Genomic DNA, 20,794 nt, shown 5'->3' on the forward strand with positions numbered 1-20,794 from the left:
TCCCAAACTGTTGGGATTACAGGCGTGAGCCGTCGCGCCCAGCCAAGAAGACCTTTTAAAGTAGATGTTTTAAGAGCCTCTTTCAGTTCCGAATCTCTTTGTTATCTTAAATGTTACCCCCTTGGAGAGGCCTTCCCTGACTCCCTGTCCAAGGTAGCTCTCCACCCAAGTCAGCACAGTCATCACAGAACCACCACAACCTGAAACTCCATGCACGCTGCTGTTTACCTCCTCGCTATCAGCCTCCCTGCACTGTAAGGTCCAAGGGGGCAGGCCCAGTTTCTGTCCTGTTCCAGGTTTGTCTCCAGCCAAGTTAAGTATCTTTGCAAGGCTCTGTTTTTATTCTGAAAGGAAATTAGGAGGTATTGGAGGGTATGGAGTAGAAGGGGACAGTGATCTGGCTTGGATGTAAGGGCTGCGGGGTTGCACTGATGGGCCAGACCATGTCAGGCAGAGAGAACAGGCAGGAGGCCAGGCAGGGGCTGCCAGTGCCTGGACACAGGTCAGGGGGTGCAGGTGGCAGTGGCAGGCAGCAGCCAGGCCCTGGGTGTATTTTGAGGGTCAAGCCAACAGGACTTGCCAATGGGCTGGATATGGGCGTGAGACAGGCAGGTTCTCCCAGATGCGACTTTGGAGACTCCCTCAACACCCGCCTCGGCAAGACAGGCCAGTTAGGGGGTAAATATCTGGAGTCTCATTTTATTAACTCTGAGAGTTCGTTCTATTAGACAGCAAAGCGGAAATGTCAGGAAAGCAGCTGGAAAGAGGAGTCTGGAGTCGGGGGGAGAGCCTAGCCAGAGACGTGAATTGTGGCATCATCGGCGTACAGACAGCGTTTAAAGCTGTGACGCTAGATGGGTTCACCAGGGGAAAGAGGGTTGACAGAGAAGAGCAGAGCAAGGCTGAGCCCTGAGGGGGCAGAAGGGCACACAGGGACAATGGAGGCAGAAAGCAGAGGGTGGCAGGCCAACAGCTCTGAAGGTCAGCGCTCTATCACGGGGCTGGCCGAGGAGGGGCCCGAGGCTGGAACCAGGAGGGGCTGTCCCAGGCCTGCCCCCTCATGCCAGCAGCAGTGATCTATCCTCAAGGTGAATACTGATTGAGCACCTACTGCATGCAGAGATCTCATCAATGGCTCAATCAATATGACACGGCCACATGTCCTGATCCGAGCCCTCTGAGCAGGTATTTTCAATCCTGGACTTATCCCCATTTCTCAGGAGAGCGATGGACCCAAGAGACAAATAGTTTCCCCAAGATCGCACAGCAAGCCAGTGTAAAACAAGCACAGAAACCAGCTTTTAGGGGGCTCAAGGTGGGAGCCAGAAAATGAGGTGACAGCAAGCATCTACTATAAACACCTCCTACATACGAAGTGCTCTACCCACATTACTGACCACACAATAAAGGCAGGTCCTGTAAATCCCACTTTGCAGATGGATAAGCTGAGGCTTAGGGGTATGAAACGACCTCCCCAAGGTCATGGCTTCTAAGTGGTGGAGCCAGGCCTGCAAACAGGCTGTCTGAATCCAAAATCCACCTCCACGTCCACAGTGGGTTGGCACCACCCCCAATCCATCCCCACCACCAACAGGACGGTGGTCAGAGTCCACTGAGTGAAAGTATGCGTGCATTCAAAATAGATAGTCCATCAGCAGCCTTCCATCAGAAATGTCATCTTTATGACAACGGCATCGATTCCAGGCATATCCTGCATATGTGAACCAAGGGGGATGGTAGATTGTTCTTCCCAGGCACTCCCCGGCCCTTTAGAGTCCCACAGGCCCGGAACCATGGCCCATGTTACCCTCTACCCACCCCTGCTCCCCCTTCTCCTCAGACTCCGAGTGTCTGGCCAGCCTTTCTCACTGGGAATCCGCCACTCCATCCAAATGACCACCCCACCCCTCCTCACCAGCCTCCCTGCTTCTGCCCTGGCCCCCACTCTTTGAGTCCATTCTTCAACCAGCAGACAAAGGGGTGTTCTATACACCAGACTGTGTCTCCCCTCTGCACAGAACCCCTCCAGTGCCTTATGTCTCACTCAGAGCTAAGGGCAGCAGCCTGCACACTCCGAACACGCCCACCCACACCTCAGCTCCTCCCTCTGCCCCTCTGCTCCATTCCCTCGGATCTGACAGCTCCATTCCATAAACATGGCACCCACACACCTGTCTCAAGGCCTTTGCTCAGGCTGTTCCCTCTGCTTAGAGCACTCTTCCCGCAGACACCCACAAGGCTCATTTTCCCTTTAGTGAGACTTTCCTGGCTGCCTCTTCCAGATAGCAACACTCCTCTCCTGCCTTGCCCTCCTGCTCCTCCCATTCACACTACAGAACAGACTCTGTGGGGCCTTGGTTTATGTATTTCCTTCCTCTGTCCCCTACTGAAATACATGTGAGTGATGCAAGGGCAGGCCGACTATCTGTTGTGTTCACTGCTTCTTCTCCACCCCTAGAATGGTGCTGGGCCCAGAAAAGCATACAGTCGATATTTGCTAAATAAATGAATGCCAGATAAAGTGGTGTGGGGACTCCAGGGGAAAGATTTGTCATTATCCACCCTCCCGGTTCAGTTCAAAGCAAAGAAGTGAGAGGTGCCCAAAAAGGAGTGTGTCTGGGGGGGTGGGGGGGTGGGGGTGGGGATGTTCCAAGATCTCCAAGGCCTGGATTTTAAGCAAGATTTGAGATGCCAGCAAGAGGGTCTGGCATTGCCAGATTGATAGTTTGCATTTCAGAGAAGGACAGCCCAACCTCTGACCTTAGCCCATGCCTCAACAGCCTGTTCAAGACCTGCCCTTAGCAGGAGGAGGCAGCCAGGCCATGTTCCAGTCCCTACCACTGCTTGCCAGGTGTGTCTTGGGCAGCAGTTGCCTTTGCTGGGTGGCCTTCAGCTTTGCTCCCTGCCAGCCATGTGCTGGCCTCCTGCCTGCATCGTAGCTCATGGAGTCTTCTCAGTCACCTCTGTATGCCCTGCAGCATCCCCAGTCCTCGGTGAGAAGGGTGTGCTCTGAAAGTTAAGTAACTCACCCAAGGTCACACAAGGTCTGAGTCTCAAATGCACACAATTTGACCCCATAGTCTAAGGTCTTGACCGCAGTGAAATAAGAAATTACTTTACCATTCCGAGTGACAGTCTCTGAAGACTACAGCAATAATTGATGCCTCTCAGGGGGGTAGGTGTGTCACTTAAAGGTGATAGTGAGGTTGTCCTCAGCCTCCCTGCTCTTCGTTAGACCTCCCTCCTCCTCTCTACCCAGGCAAAGCGTCCAAGGCAACCCTCTGTGTCGCATTGCTCTTGGGGGCAGCCAGGCCCCCAAATAAAATGATGTCTTCCTTCAGCTCCCAACAAATTATGTGGCCACTGCCCACACTACAATGACAGAGGAAGCCTCGGGGGACCCCCTTCTCTCGAATCTCCCAGCTTCCTGCATCCCTGTGCTGGGAGGCAATGTCCGTCAATTCCAGCTATGACCAGCAGAGGGCAGCAGCAGCCTGGGGAAGGCCCAGAGGCCCAGGCCTAGGGCAGAGGCCGGTGTCTCCACTCTAAGAACCCCATTTCCTCCGCAACCAGAGCAGACACACAAAGAGGAGGGCGAGCAAGGGTCCTGGGGTGGAACACCTGTGCTGCACTTCCAGCAGCCTCACTCTGTTTCTTCACAAGCTTCCCCATGATACTGTTTGACCCAAGGCTCTCTGGCCACTACTGCTGCTGCTGATTAGTAATAATAATAATAATAAACGGAATGCCTTCTGCTTAGATCATCTTTAATTTCCCCTCCAGAATGACAGTCGACTCTGCTTAGAGTTACAGGCAGCCCAGCAATTACTGAGCACAAATACCGTGTCCACCCGCCTCACCTCATCCACACCCCACAACACCCAGCCCTGAGACGGGCTCCACTATCACCTCCTCTTTATAAAATAAGATGTCAAACTCTGAACAGAATGGACGTCTCAAAAAATGGGCCTATTACATTTAAACCCTCAATCTGTTGGGTATTTATGTAAAATGGACATACCTCCGGGGAGTCATTGGCGAGGGCCGGCTCTGAGGACTTCCTGGGTTGGGATCCTGGCTCTTCAGGACTTCAAGACCTTGGCGAGTTACTTCATCCTTCCAAACGCGCTGTTCTCCTTCAGAGAATGGAGATGATCACAGGGCCAGATTCATAAGGTTGTTCCTTGTAATGCAGGTGAATATCCATACCCAGTAACTGCTGGACCACCTGTGATTTTGAGGATAACTTCCCTCCCAGGTCCTCATGGCCCTTGGAAGCTTCCTCTCCTCCTGTCTCCCTGTGCCCCCATCACATTGTAATTGAAAAAGCCATGATTGCTCTGCCAGGTGTAGCCCTGCCCCCAGATCAGATCCTCCACTCTGACTTAGTGACTCAGTTGGATGCGGTTCAGCTGTGTATGATCAACTCCCTTCCCTGACAAAAACATTATTTTGCACCACAAAGGAGTTGATTTCTCTTACACATAAAAGAAGGCAAAAGGTGGGGTAGAGGGCTGGCACAGCAGCTTCAAGAAATCAGGAAGACCCTGGGCTCCTTCTTCTGTCTTCTTTTTCTGCCAGTATCACCCCATGGCTGCCACTTCATGGCCCAACAGAGACCGTGGAGCACCACCCTTCAGTCCCATAGGGGACAACAGCCTGCTCTGTGAGAGTGGCAGTGGTTTCCAGAGAGACTTAGGAAGTATAATCAACAGGACTTCGTGATAGATTTACCACAGAGCTGGAGAACAGGGAGGTCCAACGGTGACTCCCAAGGAGCTGATGTGAGAACCAGAGCTGATGCGAATATTGTTCCCAACTCCTGAGACAGGGACAGTGGTCCTGTGGCCAGGAAGTGGTGGGCAGTAGAGAGTCATTAATAATAATGTACTAATGTACATTAGTGTATCAACATTGTGAGTAGGGCATGCAGGGAAGAAACCTGTCCAACCCAGCCCCGAGCTAGAAAGACATCAGCAGGGCCGGCAAGAGCCCTGATTAAATGCACGCTTGCACCTGGAGCTGCCATCTTGAATTCCAGGTGAATATCGACCTTTGGTTTGGGCTGTGTGCTCCAGATGATGGTCATCCCAAATTATATAGGCCAATATCTAGAGTTGGGTTAAAATGAAGCATTTCGAGGAAAAAAATTGTAATGAAATTTGTTTGACTGGTACTTCAGGCTTTTGAGCACAGAACAGCGTCCATCACTCCAAACATGCACTGGGGATATACACTTAGCCAGGAGGGAGCATAAGGAGGGGCGGACAAACCATGTTTACTAAAATGTCTCAGTGTGTGCCAGGCGTGTTCATGTATATTCAGGAAGAAGTGTCGGTATTTAAAATCCTCAGCCCTTGCCCGAGTCCCCAACACGCCTCCTAGTCTGGAGAACTGTAAATCTTGGAAACGTCTTACAAGGGAGACACCTCACAGAAGGCAGGCTTGGCATGGGATGAACGGAACCGACTCCTGTGCTTCCTTCTGATGCACAGCGAATGGGCAGGGGGAAGCATCGTTGCTTAAAGAGGAACCAAAACTCCACCCCAGAGTTGCTAATTCCTTTTGGCTTGCAGTTATGCGAGGATTAAAAACTCCAAAGAATCACAAATCTCCTGGTTGCTAAGTAAAAAGAATGTGTTTTGGCTGCTGCTGTTCGCTTCCCCAAGGAAAAGATTCAAGCAGAGGCGGTCCCCATCTCTCAATACAGAAAGTATTGGGACCCTTTGCCCACTGGCTGATGGGCATGGCTTCCCCGTCACTCTGGGTCCTTGGGAAGAGCCTCTTTCCCAGACCCACCTCTGTGCCTCATCACGGTTCTCCCAGGCTATTGACTTGGTCAAGGTCAAGGTATGAAGAGAGTCACACAGCAGCCCTGCCTGGCTCTGCTCTGATTGGATAAGCCTTTTCAGAGCCTGCCTCTCCCTCAGCATGAGGGACTGCCCAGGCCGAGTCCCAGAGGCCATGCTGGGTGGCTGTCATCCCCATCTGTGTTTTCTCTTGCAGGTAAGTCATGCTCCAGCAGTCAGGAGGGCTGTGTGATGACACACTTGGCAGTTTGGGAGCAAAAGCCGCCACAGTAAGACATGATTGATTCATTGCGTCTCAACCCTCTGCTGGGGTGAATTTTCATGCGTGGACTTCTGTCCCCAAGGAGGCTTCTCCGGGTCTGGAAAGGGCCCTAGCCTTGGTTGGGGGAGGCAAAGGGATGGCGGCTTCCAGGTACCATCTGGCCAGGACCTGGCTCCATTGTCTGTGCATGTAGCTTGCACTGGGCTGCCTGCTCCAAAGGAGGCATCTTCCCACGATCTACAACATTGGCTTCAAAGAGCTGCTCCTGGCAGCTTTGAATGGCTGAGACCTACTGGCATGGGATGGAGGAGTGCAGGGAGCTTCTTGGGACTTCGCTAGTCCTGCCTGGATGCTCAGAAGGCTCTCGTCCTCGGTGGCATGCAGCCTCGGCCGTTTCCAAACTCACGGCATCTCACCAGCCTTGTCACCCACCCCCGGCTCTGTTGCCCTTCCCATCACCTTCCTCCCACCCATCACCTCACATCAAGGTTTCAGCCAGCGGGAACCAGGTTTAGACTCCAATTACCTGTGCGTGTGGGAGGTTGGATTGTGACGTCTTTGGAGGGCCACGCTTCTGAAGCGACATTTGATTTCTGGTACTGAAATGTCAAAGGGTCCTGAGGCACCCACTAGGGCAGCATGCGAAGCATACACCTGTGTGCGCATCCTGGGCTCTTTCTGGGCCACTTGGTGCTGGGGACGCGACAGGACTTGGTGGTCAGCCCTCCTCCTGCCTCCTCAGTGCTGCCTCTTCACCTTCTCCATGCTTCCAGGCCTGGGAGCCTAGAGCGAACCAGGGCTTGGGCAGAGCCTTCTCTTACCTCAAAGGGAGATGGGAAGAGTCTCTGCCAAGTGCTATGCAAATTCATTTTCTCTGGATTTTAAGGGAATAGGACATGCCAGGGATGTACAAATTACTGTTCCCAGGATGCCTTAGGAACAGGTGCTCCCAAAGGGCCTGCAAATGCTTTCTCCTACAGTGCTTTGAGGGTGGTCTCCCAGGGTTCTGGATCCATTGTGACTACGGAATGAAGGGATAGTTGTCCTCAAACCCCAGCTTTAAGGAATTAAGTCTGGAGCTGGAAACCCCTCTCTGATAACTAAGTGAAATTTCAATGAGACCAGACAGTTGCTTTGGGCCCCAGGATACTAAGCAGAACCTCCCTCAGGGAACCAGAGAACAGAGGGAGTGCCCTCCCCAGGGAAGACCCATGCCCTCCCCTCGAAGCCCACCTCATCCCCAGACCCTGGGTTCCCACATCAGCCGGGGTGAGAGACTCCTGCTTCTCTGAGTCCCCACCTAGTCTCAAGGGCCTGCAAGCATTTTCTTGTGGATGTTCTGACCTTCCCATCAGCTTTGTTTTGCCCAAATCAGAGGCATGGAAAGTTTCTGTTCATGCCTCATTCCAGTCATCCCAGGATAGAGTCTTTGCTGTCATAAAGGAGGTCTTTGGAAAAAGGGCTCAGCAGCCCACGATCCTGCGGGGAGAGGTGGGGGTGAGTGAAGTGCTCAGCATCTCATCGCAAGTGGTCAGGTAGCGCTTGAGGGCGCATGTGGTTTCCTGACATGATAGCCGCAGCAGCCCTGCGAGCGAAGGCATAGCTCATTTTTCAGCACTTTAAAGGCATCTTTTAAAATGACTGTTAGGGAATCCATGGAGGTGCAGCCCCCCACCCCCCGCCCCATGAGGTAAGATCAGGCATGGGAGGGAGCGCGGGACCAGGCAGCTAGGCATCCATCCAGGCAGCTAGCCCCCATCACTCGGTGGCTGGGTGAGAGCAGCACTTGAACCCTGGCGATTGTCCCCTTTTGGCTCTCTAGACCTAAGGAGGAAAGGGGTACCGAGAGCCCAGCAGCTGCCCACCAGAAGCAGGGGGACCTGGATGGCAAAGGAGAGGGGGTTGGCATGTAGTGAGCACCAACTGTGTGCACACAGTGCCAGCCAGGAGCTTCACACTCCTCCAGCGTCACAGCTGCCCGGTGGCTGTGGAAGCCGATGGACTGGGCCCTCTCCCAGTACACAGTCATTAGAGGGTCCCAGTTCACTGAGTAACTGTGGAGGCAGCACAGTGCCTCCATCAGCTTCCAGTTTCAGTTTCCAAACATCGTCACCATCGCCAAAGCAAAGACTCAGACCCGCAGGCCAGTGCTCCCATGCCCCATAGCCAGGAGTAAAGGACAGATGTGGGGAATCTGAAAGGAGATTCACTTCAAGCACCCCCCCTCCATTTTTTAAACTTGTGCCCCTGTGAAAACTGCTTGTGTCTGCATCAAACCCAGCTAGGGAGGACTGAGGGCTAAGGGTAAACCTGGGAGAGTTGAATTCCAGTGCAGTGATTAAAATCAATATTCCACATAATACAATGTAACTTGCTCACATTGTCCCATCTAATCTTTAAAGCCACAGCCCTTTTGCAATTGGAATTATTATCTCCATTTTACACTAGAGGAAACTGAGGCTCTAAGTGGTGAAATGATTCACCCAGTTAGGAAGTGATGAATCCAGATGTGGTAGACTGAATAATCATTCTCACAATGGAAACTGTGAGTGTTCCCTTAAATGACAAAGGGCCTTTGCAGATGTGATTAAATTCAGGATATTGAGATAGGGAGATATTATCCTAGATTATCCAGGTGGGCCCTAAACGTCATCACAAGTGTCTTCATAAGAGGAAGGCAGAGATTTTGCTACAGAAGCGGGAGAGACATGATGATGAATCAGAGGCTGGAGTGAGACCTGGAAGGGGCCATAAGCCAAGGCGTCCAGGTGGCTGGAAGCCAGAAAAGGCCAGGAAACGGGTTTCTTCTGTGAGCTTCCCCTGGAAACCAGCCTTGCCAACACCTTGACTTTAGCCCAGTGCAACTGACTCCACATTTCTGGCCCCAGAACTGTAAGAGAATATGTCTGTGTTGTGTTAATCTAGCAAATTTGCAGTGATTTATGACAGCAGCCATGAGAAACCAAAACACCAGGATTATGCCCCAAGGATCCTGATGCCCTCCCTCCTCTCTGCTCTGCAGTGTGCTGGAGCCCACAGGACTCTGCTGCTGGGAGTTAGTATCTAATCGAACACTTTATCCACTCACCCCTCAAGCTAAGGGACTCCTAAAGTCAGGGACCACAACGTGTCGTCACTACATCCCAGGACCTGATGCATAGTAGGTGCCCAGGAAGTGAGATTTGCCTTCCCCAGATTAAGAATAAAGAAGACAAACTATCCACGCTGCTGTGAGCCTCTCATCAGCCCTCAGCCTCTAGGGCAGGGTCCCTGCCTGTCTCCAGTGTGTGGCCTCTGTGTCTTTTTCGCCCTCCATCCCCACAGTGGGACGAGAAGTCATCAGGAAGGCAGGGGATCTGCAGGCAGTAGTCAGGGCTCCGATCGCAGCTGGCTGGGGGACCATGGGTCAGGGCTGCCACCCCCTGGCTCTGTGCCTTCACCTGTGTAAAGAATGGGGCACTCACAGCTCCTCTCAGGTGGTCCTGGGGGTGAAGTGAGGAGGTGACATATACAAGTGAGTTATACATGTTCCAGTTCCGTCACTCACCAGTGCTCACTGGGTGGGTCACTGAACTCCCCTCAGTGTTCCCCTCCACATCTGTAAACCACCAGTGCAAATCTTTCCCAGGCAGGGCTGACCCGGAGCAGGAACCAGTGCCCCTCTGCCCTCAGTAAGTCTGCCAGCAGGGGAAGCCCATGGAGGGTCTTGGGAAATGAAGCCAACAGAGTCAAGAGGGTCAGATGATGAGGGACTTCAAATGCCACTTTCATCCCATTCTTTCTGCAAATATTCACCACACACCTGCGCGACTTCAGGCTCTGTATTGGGGCCTGTCCATGAAGAAACAGGCCTCATAGAGTGACCTGATGTATGCCTGAGGCAGTCAGCAGCTGAGTGCAGGAGACTCTTGAGCAGAGACTGAGTGTGTTGGTATCTGTGGGCATCAGCCTGGCTTTGCTGAGTGCACTGCGTCAGAGTGGAGGAGGCCAGAAGCAGAGTCCAGACTCCACCGGATCCTGGACTGAGGGGAGAAGGGGCTGGGCAGAGGAGCAGCCTGAGCACCTGCCTGTTACCCCAACTGGGTACTGATTTGTCCCCATGGCCCCAGCACCCAGGCAGGTCACCAAGTAAGCTCAAGACAAAAATGATGAGTGACTCAACAGTGTCTGGGGACAAGGGAGGGAGAGAAGAATTCAAAATGACTGAGGTTTCCAGCTACCAGAAAATGGAGGAACCTTGAAACAAATGGGCCATCAGCAGGGAACACTGGTTGGAAGCCCAGAGTCCAGTCAGCTCTGTAAGGCCCCCAGAATAGGCATCTGACTTCAAGTCACAGGCATTTCAGCAAAAGCCTCTTTGCTACAATGATTATGGTGAAGCAGGTGCCCAGAGCTGAGATGAGATGGGGCAACTCTCAGGCCTCAAGTGGGAACAGAGAATCCTTGGGCCCCAGTGTAGCTCGGCCTGAAGATCTGAGTCAGGCATCCAACCTCTTCTGCTCAGCTCTTTCAGGAAGATGTGTGTACTGGCCTCTCTTGCTGCAAGGGTCCACCACCTTCCTTATGTGTGACCCAAGGCTTCTAGTGCAGGCTCAGTGACTAATTTGAGCATGAGCACCCTTGTTGGTAAAATGAAGGATGGGTGTAGATTAGTATTTCCCGAAGTGTGTGCTTCTCAGAAAATTAGGTCCCTGGTTGTCCATAGAGGTTACTTAACAAGCAGACTCTGTCGTTATATTAGAAATAACTCTTATGATTCCCTGGATTAGTCTCTTTAAAGCCTGTCTAGGTGGGTCACAAATCTGCCTCAGTCAGCCTTTAAGTGGGGAACAGGGTTTAAATTGGATTTAAACATTTAAAAATCATGCTAACATGAACCAAAAGAAAGTGAGAGTAGCTACATTGATTTCAGACAGAGCAGACTTAAGGAACATTGTTAGGGATAAAGATGGATATTATGTAATAACAAAGGTGTCAACACTTCAAGAAAACATAACAATCCTTAATGTGTATGCACCTAACAACTGAGGGTCAAAATACGGAAAACAAAAAATGACATAAATTCAAGGAGGAATACATGAGTTAACTGTTACACTTGGAGGCCTTAACACCCCTCTACCAGAAATGGACAGATCCAGCAGGCAGAAAATCAGTCAAGGCATAGTTGAACTCAATGACACTATCAATCAACTGGATATAATTGACATCTATAGGCTACTCATTCACCAAGAGCAGATATCGTATTTTTCTCAAACGCATGTGGGACATTCACCAAGATAGACCACATTCTGGGTCATTAAACATACTTAACAAAAGCAAAATAATAAAAATCATACAATGTCTGTTCTGAAAACACAATGGAATCAAACTAAAAATCAATAACAAGGAGATAGCAAGAAAATCCCAATACTTGGAGATTAAACAACACTCCTAAACAACATACGTCGAAAAAGAAACCTTGAGAAATTAAAAAACCATCTACAGATCACACAGACATCAAAACAATAATAAAGGAATATTATGAACACCTCTATGCCCACAAATTTGACAACTTAGATGAAATGAACCAATCTTTGAAGTGAATAATCTGCCAAAATTCACACAAGAAGAAATAGATAATCTTAATAGCCCTATGTGTATTACAGAAATTGAATCAAGGCCGGGCGCGGTGGCTCAAGCCTGTAATCCCAGCACTTTGGGAGGCCGAGGCGGGTGGATCACAAGGTCAGGAGATCGAGACTATCCTGGCTAACATGGTGAAACCCCGTCTCTACTAAAAATACAAAAAACTAGCCGGGCGCGGTAGCGGGCGCCTTTAGTCCCAGCTACTTGGGAGGCTGAGGCGGGAGAATGGCGTGAACCCGGGGGGCGGAGCTTGCAGTGAGCCGAGATCGCGCCACTGCACTCTAGCCTGGGAGACACAGTGAGACTACGTCTCAAAAAAAAAAAAAAAAAAAAGAAATTGAATCAATAACATCCTTTTGAAACAGAAAGCACCAGGCCCAGATAGGCTGATTGGCGAATTCTAGCAAACATTTAAGGAAGAAAATATATCAATTCTCTACAACTTCTTCTAGAAGATAGGAGCAAAGGAAATATTTCCTAACTCATTCTATGAGGCCAATATTACCCTAGTACTAAAACCAGACAGAGACATTATCAGAAAAGAAAACTACAGACTAATATCTCTGATGAACATAGATACAAAAATTCTCAACAAAGTATTTACATATTGAATCCAACAACGTATAAAAAGAATTATAAACCATGACCAACTGAGATTTATCCCAGGTATGCAAGGCTGGTCCAATATTTGAAAATCAGTTAATGTAATCCATCACATCAACAGGCTAAAGAAGAAAAATCATATTATCATATAAACAGATGTGGAAAAAGCATTTGACAAAATCTAACCCCCAGTTGTGATTAAAACTCTCAACAAACAAGGAATAGAGGGGAATTTTCTCACCTTGATAAAGAACATCTACAAAAATCCTCTAGCTAACATCACGCTTAATGGTGAGAAACTAGAAACTTTCCTACTAAGGTACAAGGCAAGGATGTTCCCTCTCACCATTCCTTTTCAACATCATATTGGAAGTCCTAGGTAATGCAATGAAACAAGAAAAGGAAATAAAAGGTATACACATACAGAATGAAAAAATAAAACTGTTTTTGTTTCCAGATGACATGAATATGTGTATAGAAAATCCAGAAAAATCAACAACAAAAACAAAAACCTCATGTAACTAATAAGCTATTATACTGAGGTTGCAGGATAAGTTAATATATAAAAGTTAATCACTTTCCTATACACCAGCAATGAACGAGTGGAATATGAAATTTAAAACACACTACCATTTACATTGGTACCTCCCAAAATGAAATACTTATAATCTAAATAAGTATAAATCAAATAATGTATGTACGAGATCTATATGAAGAAAACTACAAAACTCTGATGAAAGAAATCAAAGAAGAGTCAAATAAACGAAGAGTATTCCATCCTTGTGGATAGGAAACCTTGGTATTGTCAGGATATCAGTTCTTTCCAACTTCATCTGTAGATTAAATGCAATACCAGCCAAAATTATTGGTTATTGGCAATTATTAACAGGTTATTTTATGGATATCAACAAAGTGATTCTAAAGTTTACAGAGAGAGGCAAAGACCCAGAATAGTCAATTTAATACTGAAGAAGGAGAAAAAAGTTGGAGGACTGACACAACCTGATTCAAGACTTATTATAAAGCCATGATAATAAAGATATGCCATGATAATAAAGATACTGTGGTATTGGTGAAAAATAGACAAGCAGATCAATGGAACAGAATAGAAAACCCAGAAATAGACCCACAAGAATAGAGTTGACTGATCTTTGACAAATGAGCAGAGGCAATACAGTGGAGCAAAGACAGTTTTTTCAACAAATGGTGCTAGAACAACTGGCAATCCACATTAAAAAAAAAAAAAACAAGTCTATACACAAACCTTGCACCCTTCATAATAACTAACTCAAAATGGATCATAGATCTAAATATAAGATACAAAACTATAAAACTCCTAGAATATAACATGGAATAAAATCTAGAAGATTCTGGGTATGGCAATGACTTTCTAGATATAACACCAAAGGCACAATCCATGAAACAAATAATTAAGAAGTTGGAATTCATTAAAATTTAAACCTCTGCCCTGTAAAAGGCAACGTTAAGAGAATGAGAAAACAAGCCACAGACTGGGAAAAAAATATTTGAAAAAATATATATCTGATAAAGGACTGTTATTCAAGGCATACAAAGAACTCTTAAAAATCAATGATAAGAAAATTAAAAATCTGATTCAAAAATGAGAAGACCCTAACAGACATTTCACCAAGGAAGATATACAGATGGCAAGTAAGCATATGAAAAAATGCTCCACATATGTCATTAGGGAATTGCTAATTAAAACAGTGATGAGATGCCGCTACAGTATTCATAGAATGGCCAATATCCAAAACACTTGACAACACAAAATGTAGGTGAGAATGTGGAGAAACAGGAACTCTCATCAGTGCTTCATGGGACTGTGCAAAACAGTACAGTTGCTTCGGAAGACAGTTTGGCAGCTTCTTACAAAACTAAACAGACTCTTACCATAAGATTCATCAGTCATGCCCTTTGGTATTTACCCAAGTGAACCACAAACTTGTGTTCACACAGAAACCTGCATGTGGATGTTTACAACAGCTTTATTCATAATTGACAAAACTTGTAGGCCACCAAGATGTCCTTCAGTGAACAAACGGATAAATAAATGCTGGTGCATCCTGGCAGTAGACTATTACTCAAGACTAAAAAGAAATGAGCTATCAAGCCAGTAGAAGGCATGAAGGAACCATAAATGCACATTACTAAGTGAAAAAAGCCAATCATGGTTCCAACCACATAACATTGTGGAAAAAAGCAAAACTATGGGAACAGGAAAAAGATTGCTGGTTTCCAGGGTTTGTGGGGAGGAAGGGATGACTAGGTGGAGCACAAAGGATTTTTAGAGCAGTGAAACAGTTCTGTTTGCTACTACAATGGTAGACATATGCCGTAATTCATTTGTCAAAACACATAGAGTGTACCAGGAGTGAACCCTAATGTAAACTATGGACACTGGGTGATAGTGATGTGTCATTATAGATTCATCAGTTGTTACAAATGCTTCATCCTGGTGCAGGATGTTGATGGTGGGGGAAGCTGTGCATGTGTGGGAGTAGGGAGTATATGGGAACTCTTCTACTTCCTACTCAATTTTGCTGTGAGCCTAAAACTACTCTAAAAAATAAAGTTTATTAATCAAGAAAGAACACAGTGAGCTATAATTTCATAACCAGCATGTTGACAAGAATTAAGAAATTTAATAAAGAATTGATGAAAATATGGAGCAACAGGAACTCTTACACATTACTGGTGGAAAAGAAAATTGGTATATCTACTTTGTAAATAGTTTGGAAATGCCTAGAAAAGTTAAATATGACCCCAAAATGGCCTAATAATGCACTATTAAGTATTGACCCTAAAAAATTCTTGTTGAACACATTTTTTAAGAGATAAATGCAAAAACATTTGTTGCAGTATGATTTCAACAGCAAAAACTGGAATCAATTTAAACAGCTCTCAATGGTTGAATGAATAAACTCATTTTATGCAAAATGAAAATAAAAATAGATATGGGAACAAGATTTACTATCAAGTGGTTTTCTCAACTTTCCTCTCTTCTTAAGAATATTTTATTTTGCCTGCCATCCAAACTTTTGTTCCATGGCATCCATGGTCCATTGTTTAGTTTATGCACTGAACAAAGGCTCCTGATGAAGGAGTGAGTGGGAGCTGAAATCCAGCCATGCTCTGCTCCCCAAGCCATGCATCCTGGTGCAGGCTCTGTCTCTACCCAGAGAGAGGAAGCATCTTTTAATTCAGATATTGATTCATCTATTCCCCAAATCCAGTGCTTACAAGTCTGGATCTGTCCAGTGGGAAGTAGTTTTCAAATTCATCCACTCAGCCTGAGCATCATTTTCTAACTCACACAAAGGCATTTTTTAGATTAGGAGGAGCACTGACCTGTTCACCATCCAGCCTCTCCATTCTGGTACAATCCTGTTGTAACCAAGCAGGTACTCAGGCTTTTTTAATGTGGCAGAGAAACAGGAAGTGAGGCAGGAGGGAGGCAAGGTGACATCTTGTCTTTTCTTTGTCATGAAAAGTTCAGGTAAGGGACAGGTGGAGTGAAAGAAGATTGGAAAACAAGCCAGAGAGGCTCAATTGTTCTTCATAATAAAAAGAAGTTGGGGGTGAGTAAGGGAAAGAGAACCAGGAAAGAGAGCCAGAAAAGTCCCAAAGGAGGGGTGCCCTGGGGAGCCCTCTTGTGCTTCACAGCATGAGCGGCTCCTGTGCAGTTGGGAGAAGGAAGAATATCAGAGGGGAGACAAAAGGGAATTTTAAGAAATATTGCTAAGGGTTATAGATTAGATACCCTTTAATGTCAAATTCAATAATATTCAAATTCCTTTTTATAAAAAAATCAGATATATTGAAATATAATTGAAATAAAAAACATTGTGCATATTTAACATATCTGATTTTATTAGTCTGGACATATGGCTACACCTATGAAATCACCACAATCAATATATGAGTATAACTATCATCCGCCAAAATTGCTTCATGTCCTTTTTAATCCCACCTTCCATCCCACCCACCCCGCCATCCCCCACCTCAGGTAACACTGATCTGCTTCCCGTCACTGCAGAGTAGTATACATTTTCTAGAGTTTTATCTAAATCAGCCATGTGGTATGCATTCTTGTCTGTCTTCTTTTATTCTGCATTATTTTGGGACTCATTCACGTTGTATAGCTGAATACTTCGTTCCTTTTTATTGCTAAGTAGTACTGTAGTATTTCTTTGTATGGATATACCACAGTAGGCTTATTCATTCACCTATTTATAGACAATTCCAACTTTTGACTATTACTATTAAAGCTACTATGCTATTCATGTACAAATCTGTATGTGGAAATGCTTTCATTCCTCTTGGGCAAATACCTAGGAGTGGAATTACTGGATCACATGATGGGTGAACCCTTAACTTTTTAAGAAATTACAAGCTTAGGATTTTCCAAAGTAGATGTAGCATTTTATACCCCACCAGCTCTCCATTAATAAATTGGATTTCATCAAAATTTTAAGCTTCTGCTCCAAAAGACACTATTAAAGGGAAAAGGCAAGCCACAATATGAGAGGAAATATTTGCAAAGCATCTGATAAAACATGTGGATCTAAAATATACAAGGAGAATAACAACTCTATTTTCCACTAAGGAATGAATGACTGTACAAAGACCACATTCTAATAAGGAGCTTCCGAACCCAAAGGAATTTCAGATCAGGGAAATTTAGGCCCAAAGCCAGGAGAAGGGGTGAGTAGGGCTTGATCTCTGCCTCTGAAGGGCAGAGGACGTGGGCTATTCTTGGCTCTTAGGGGACAACTAGGGAAAGATGGATCTCATGGAGACAACTCTGGACTCCATCAGAAGAACCTTCTAACAGTCAGGGCTCCCAGAGATAAACTAGACAAGTCACCAAGGGAAGCAGTGGGTACCCCTCACAGGAGGGATGCGAATCAAAGCCGAGGCTTGGAGTGGACCACATTAAATCCTTTTCTCATTCCGTGATTCTTAGAGTCCCATCTGTATCAAGGGAAGGCAGGTGGGTTCTAGAACTTTCTAAAAGTGTCCCTATGGGTTTTTCCTTCTCCAGCTACACACAGACTTGGGCCTAATAAGAAGTCTATGGCATTAACCCAGCATGAATGCCTAATGCTTAGATCTGACCTCAAGCCAAGACTGTCTCCACAGTGAACAACCCCGTCCTGTCCCCCAGGCGTCTCCTTAGCAAATGCCATCAGTCAGTGGTGCAGCCATCTTGGAGCCCTTGCCATCTATAATCTTCTACTGCCACCCCCGCAGCTGATTGTTTTCTTTTTATGTCTCCTTCCTGGACATTACTTATTCTTTACTTTTAAATATTTGCTTCCGTAAAAAAACAAATGAATGCCTAGGACAGATTTATAAAGAACGTTCCTGGAGAGGCGGGTGGATTAATTATTCAGCATCCTCTCCCTTTGTAACTATTTATTGTCTCATATGCATTTATATGGTACCTATCACTGCAGATCTCTCTCCACACTGGAGACATAATTTCCAGGGACTGACTACTTGTCTAAGATGCATATATCGTATTGCAATACTATTTTATTTCTGACTGTAAGGGCACGTGCCACTGTTGGGTAATTGTGTTCATGTTTTTAAATGTGAAAAATAATCAAATATAACTTGAAAGAGATTGTACAGTAATTCAAGGGGATATTAAACCACAAGGAAGTTACTCGGCAAATAAATAGGCGTTTGTGGCTGTCAGGGTGAGCGATGAAGGAGCTGGCTGGCTGTGGGGGAGGGGGAAACAGAGAGAGGAAGACAAAGAGGAGAGTGCAGCATGAGTGCCTGGTTGCCAGGTTAGGGAAAGGAACTTCTAGTGGCCAAGAATAGAAGACCTGAAGCTGACCAGTGTGTGGCTAGTGCCTGTAATCCCAGCACCATGGGAGGCCGAGGTGAATGATTTGCTTGAGCCCAGGAGTTCAAGACCAACCTGGGCAACGTGGAAAAGCCCCATCTCTACTAAAAATACAAAAAGTTAGCCGAGTGTGATGACACATGCTTATAGTTTCAGCTACTCGGGAGGCTGAGGTGGGAGGATAGCTTCAGCCAGAAGAACAGAGGACAGTGGAGTAGGGTCAGACCACTGCATTCTAGCCTGGAGCAACAGATTAAAGGACTCAGAAGAGGGAAGGAGAAGGGGACAAGAGAGAGGGGGAAGAGGGAGGAATGGGACAAAGGGGAGGAAGGGACCTAAGAGTCATTAGGTTTTCATCCTGTGGTATGGGGCTCAGAGGAAAGGGGCGGTGCAAGATGCAATCTTTAAGTTGTGGAGAGCTGGGTTTTCATGTGGAAGCCTGGGTTGTGGAAGGCTGGGTTTTCATGGGCACTGGATTGTGGGATTTTTCATGTGAGCACTGGATTGTGGAAGGCTACAGGTTTTCATGTGAGCACTGGATTGTGGAAGGCTACAGGTTTTCATGTGAGCACTGGATTGTGGAAGGCTACAGGTTTTCTTGTGTGCTTGCTCAAGTGACGTTCCATGTCAGGCTCTAGGGTCCCTGCTGGGACAGAGATGGGACTAACATTTACTTACATGCCTATAGCATGTCAGGCATATGCTTGTGCCTTTATATACATCAGCTCTGTTTTTGTCATTAAAACATCCCTGTAGAAAGACAGGCACTGCTGTCCCATTTTACAGATGGGAAAACCTGAGCTCTGAGTGGTTCAGCAAACCCTGGGTGCATCCACCACCTTTACCCTGCAAAACCAACAAAAAAACAAAGGCACACTTCCTGCCTTCCTGGAGCTGACAGACATTTAGGTTGATTCTGAAAGTCATTAGGCCCAGATTTTCGCTCTTTTTTCTTGTTTGGGGTGAGAGAGCACACAGCTGAGTCAGGGGAAGGAGTGAAGGTCTAGGCCTGCATCCACCCACACCAAGGGAAAGGAGTAGGGGACCAGACTGCTGGGCATGCAGACAGCAATTGGAGAAAAGTCAGCCCAGCTATGAACCCCATTTATTTCAATATGAGCCTAGAGGGATGGCATCTGTCACAGTTTCTGGACTTGGAATTTTGCATCTTGCCATGTGTCCATAAGGAATTGGGAAAACTCTCCACCTGGCTGGACTGAGGCTTCAGCAAGCATTGTTGCTGCCAAGTGGTGATCAGCTCAGTGTCCTTGGAAAGAGCAGAAAGTGGCATCATGAACATAGCTTCTCCTTTGCTTCCTTCTCATCACTCTTCATCATCATCATCATCATCATCATCATCATCATCATCATCAAATATGCATCTGTGAGGCTACTTCTGGAGTTGAGACTTGGTTTTGGGCAATAATTTGTGATGCCCTCTCTGCCCAATCCAGCTTCAGGCTACAAATGAATGTAAAAATCTCTAATTTAGTGCCAAGTAACAGAAACCAGCTCTACTTATCTTAAGCCAAAAAGAGGGACTTCTCAGAGGCATTCTGATGGAGGATGGCAAGAGGGCCTCACGTGGAACCAGGGCCTGGAGTGGCACAGCATTCAGGAAGCTCAGTCTCCCTCTCTCTCTCTCTCTCTGTTTCTCTCTCTCTCATCTCTGCTTGTTTCCCTTTACCTGTAGACATGCTGTCATTTTTCCAATATCCATGGCAGAATGTGGCCACCAGTAACTCCAGGTGTATACCAGAAGCCTGGCCTCCCAGAAGAGGGTGAATTGATGCCCTTAGCTCCAGCCTTCCACTCTCACCCTGAACCAAGCATCTGCTGGCCAGGAGAAGCTAATATTGCAGGAATATTGAAATTTTCACTAAAATCATTTGAATCGGGGGAAGACATTTCCTAGAAAGCAGGGTGCTAATCTGACAAGCCCACAGTGGTCCCCTTCATCTGGCAATTCATCTCCTACAAAGGTCACACCATCCTTTTCACTTTCCAACCTCTGCACCAGTGCCCAAGTCTGTCAATCCCTCCTCTCATTCTGAAGCATCCTCTGTACTGCATTCACCAGTGCCAAGCCTTGCCCTTCTCTGGGGCTCAGCTTTGTCCCACCTTCTTGGAGAAGGCTGCCCTGGTCCCTGCAGCCACTGTGAGCTGCCTTTTCTGAGCTCTTCTGCTGTGGAGGATCCATGCCATTGACCCAGGCACCCGTTTTCCACATACTGAGCATTGCTGAGCACCTACTCTGTGCCGGCACTGTGCTTCAGGGCCATGGGGGGTGCTCCAAAGGGTAAAATGCAACCAAAGCCCCAAAGGAGCTCACAATCTAGTCATGTCCACAAAGAGGTAATAAATCCATACATTTTATGTACTATTCTAGTCACCGTAAAATTGTGTTGTACTTTGATACTGGGTATCCATTTTAAAAGGGGGAGCATTGGCTGAATCTGGGTCATTACAGTAGGAAATGCATATAGATAATCATTTACCCATGAATATTAATGTATTTAATGAGGGGAAAAGATATTACTTAAAGCAAAGTATTCGTTCCAGCTACTGTTGGATTTGTTCATTACTCTTTCCTATGCAGATATTACCCGTGATTTA

The 20,794-nt window shown here is 46.7% G+C and overlaps 1 protein-coding gene and 1 long non-coding RNA gene across 5 annotated transcripts in view; one reads left to right on the forward strand and one right to left on the reverse strand.

Moving 5' to 3' along the window:
• The window catches only part of KCNIP1 (potassium voltage-gated channel interacting protein 1), a 379,587-nt gene that overhangs the window by 280,273 nt on the left and 78,520 nt on the right, over positions 1-20,794 (forward strand). The window lies entirely within an intron of this gene.
• The window catches only part of LOC110740383, a 90,311-nt gene continuing 89,077 nt past the window's right edge, over positions 19,561-20,794 (reverse strand). Inside the window, exon 3 of the long non-coding RNA XR_004183897.1 lies at positions 19,561-19,639. This is a non-coding gene — a long non-coding RNA (uncharacterized LOC110740383). The remainder of the gene's footprint in view (positions 19,640-20,794) is intronic.

The sequence above is a fragment of the Papio anubis genome, chromosome 5 (genome assembly GCF_008728515.1).
Source record: "Papio anubis isolate 15944 chromosome 5, Panubis1.0, whole genome shotgun sequence".
NCBI classification, from domain to species: Eukaryota; Metazoa; Chordata; class Mammalia; order Primates; family Cercopithecidae; genus Papio; species Papio anubis.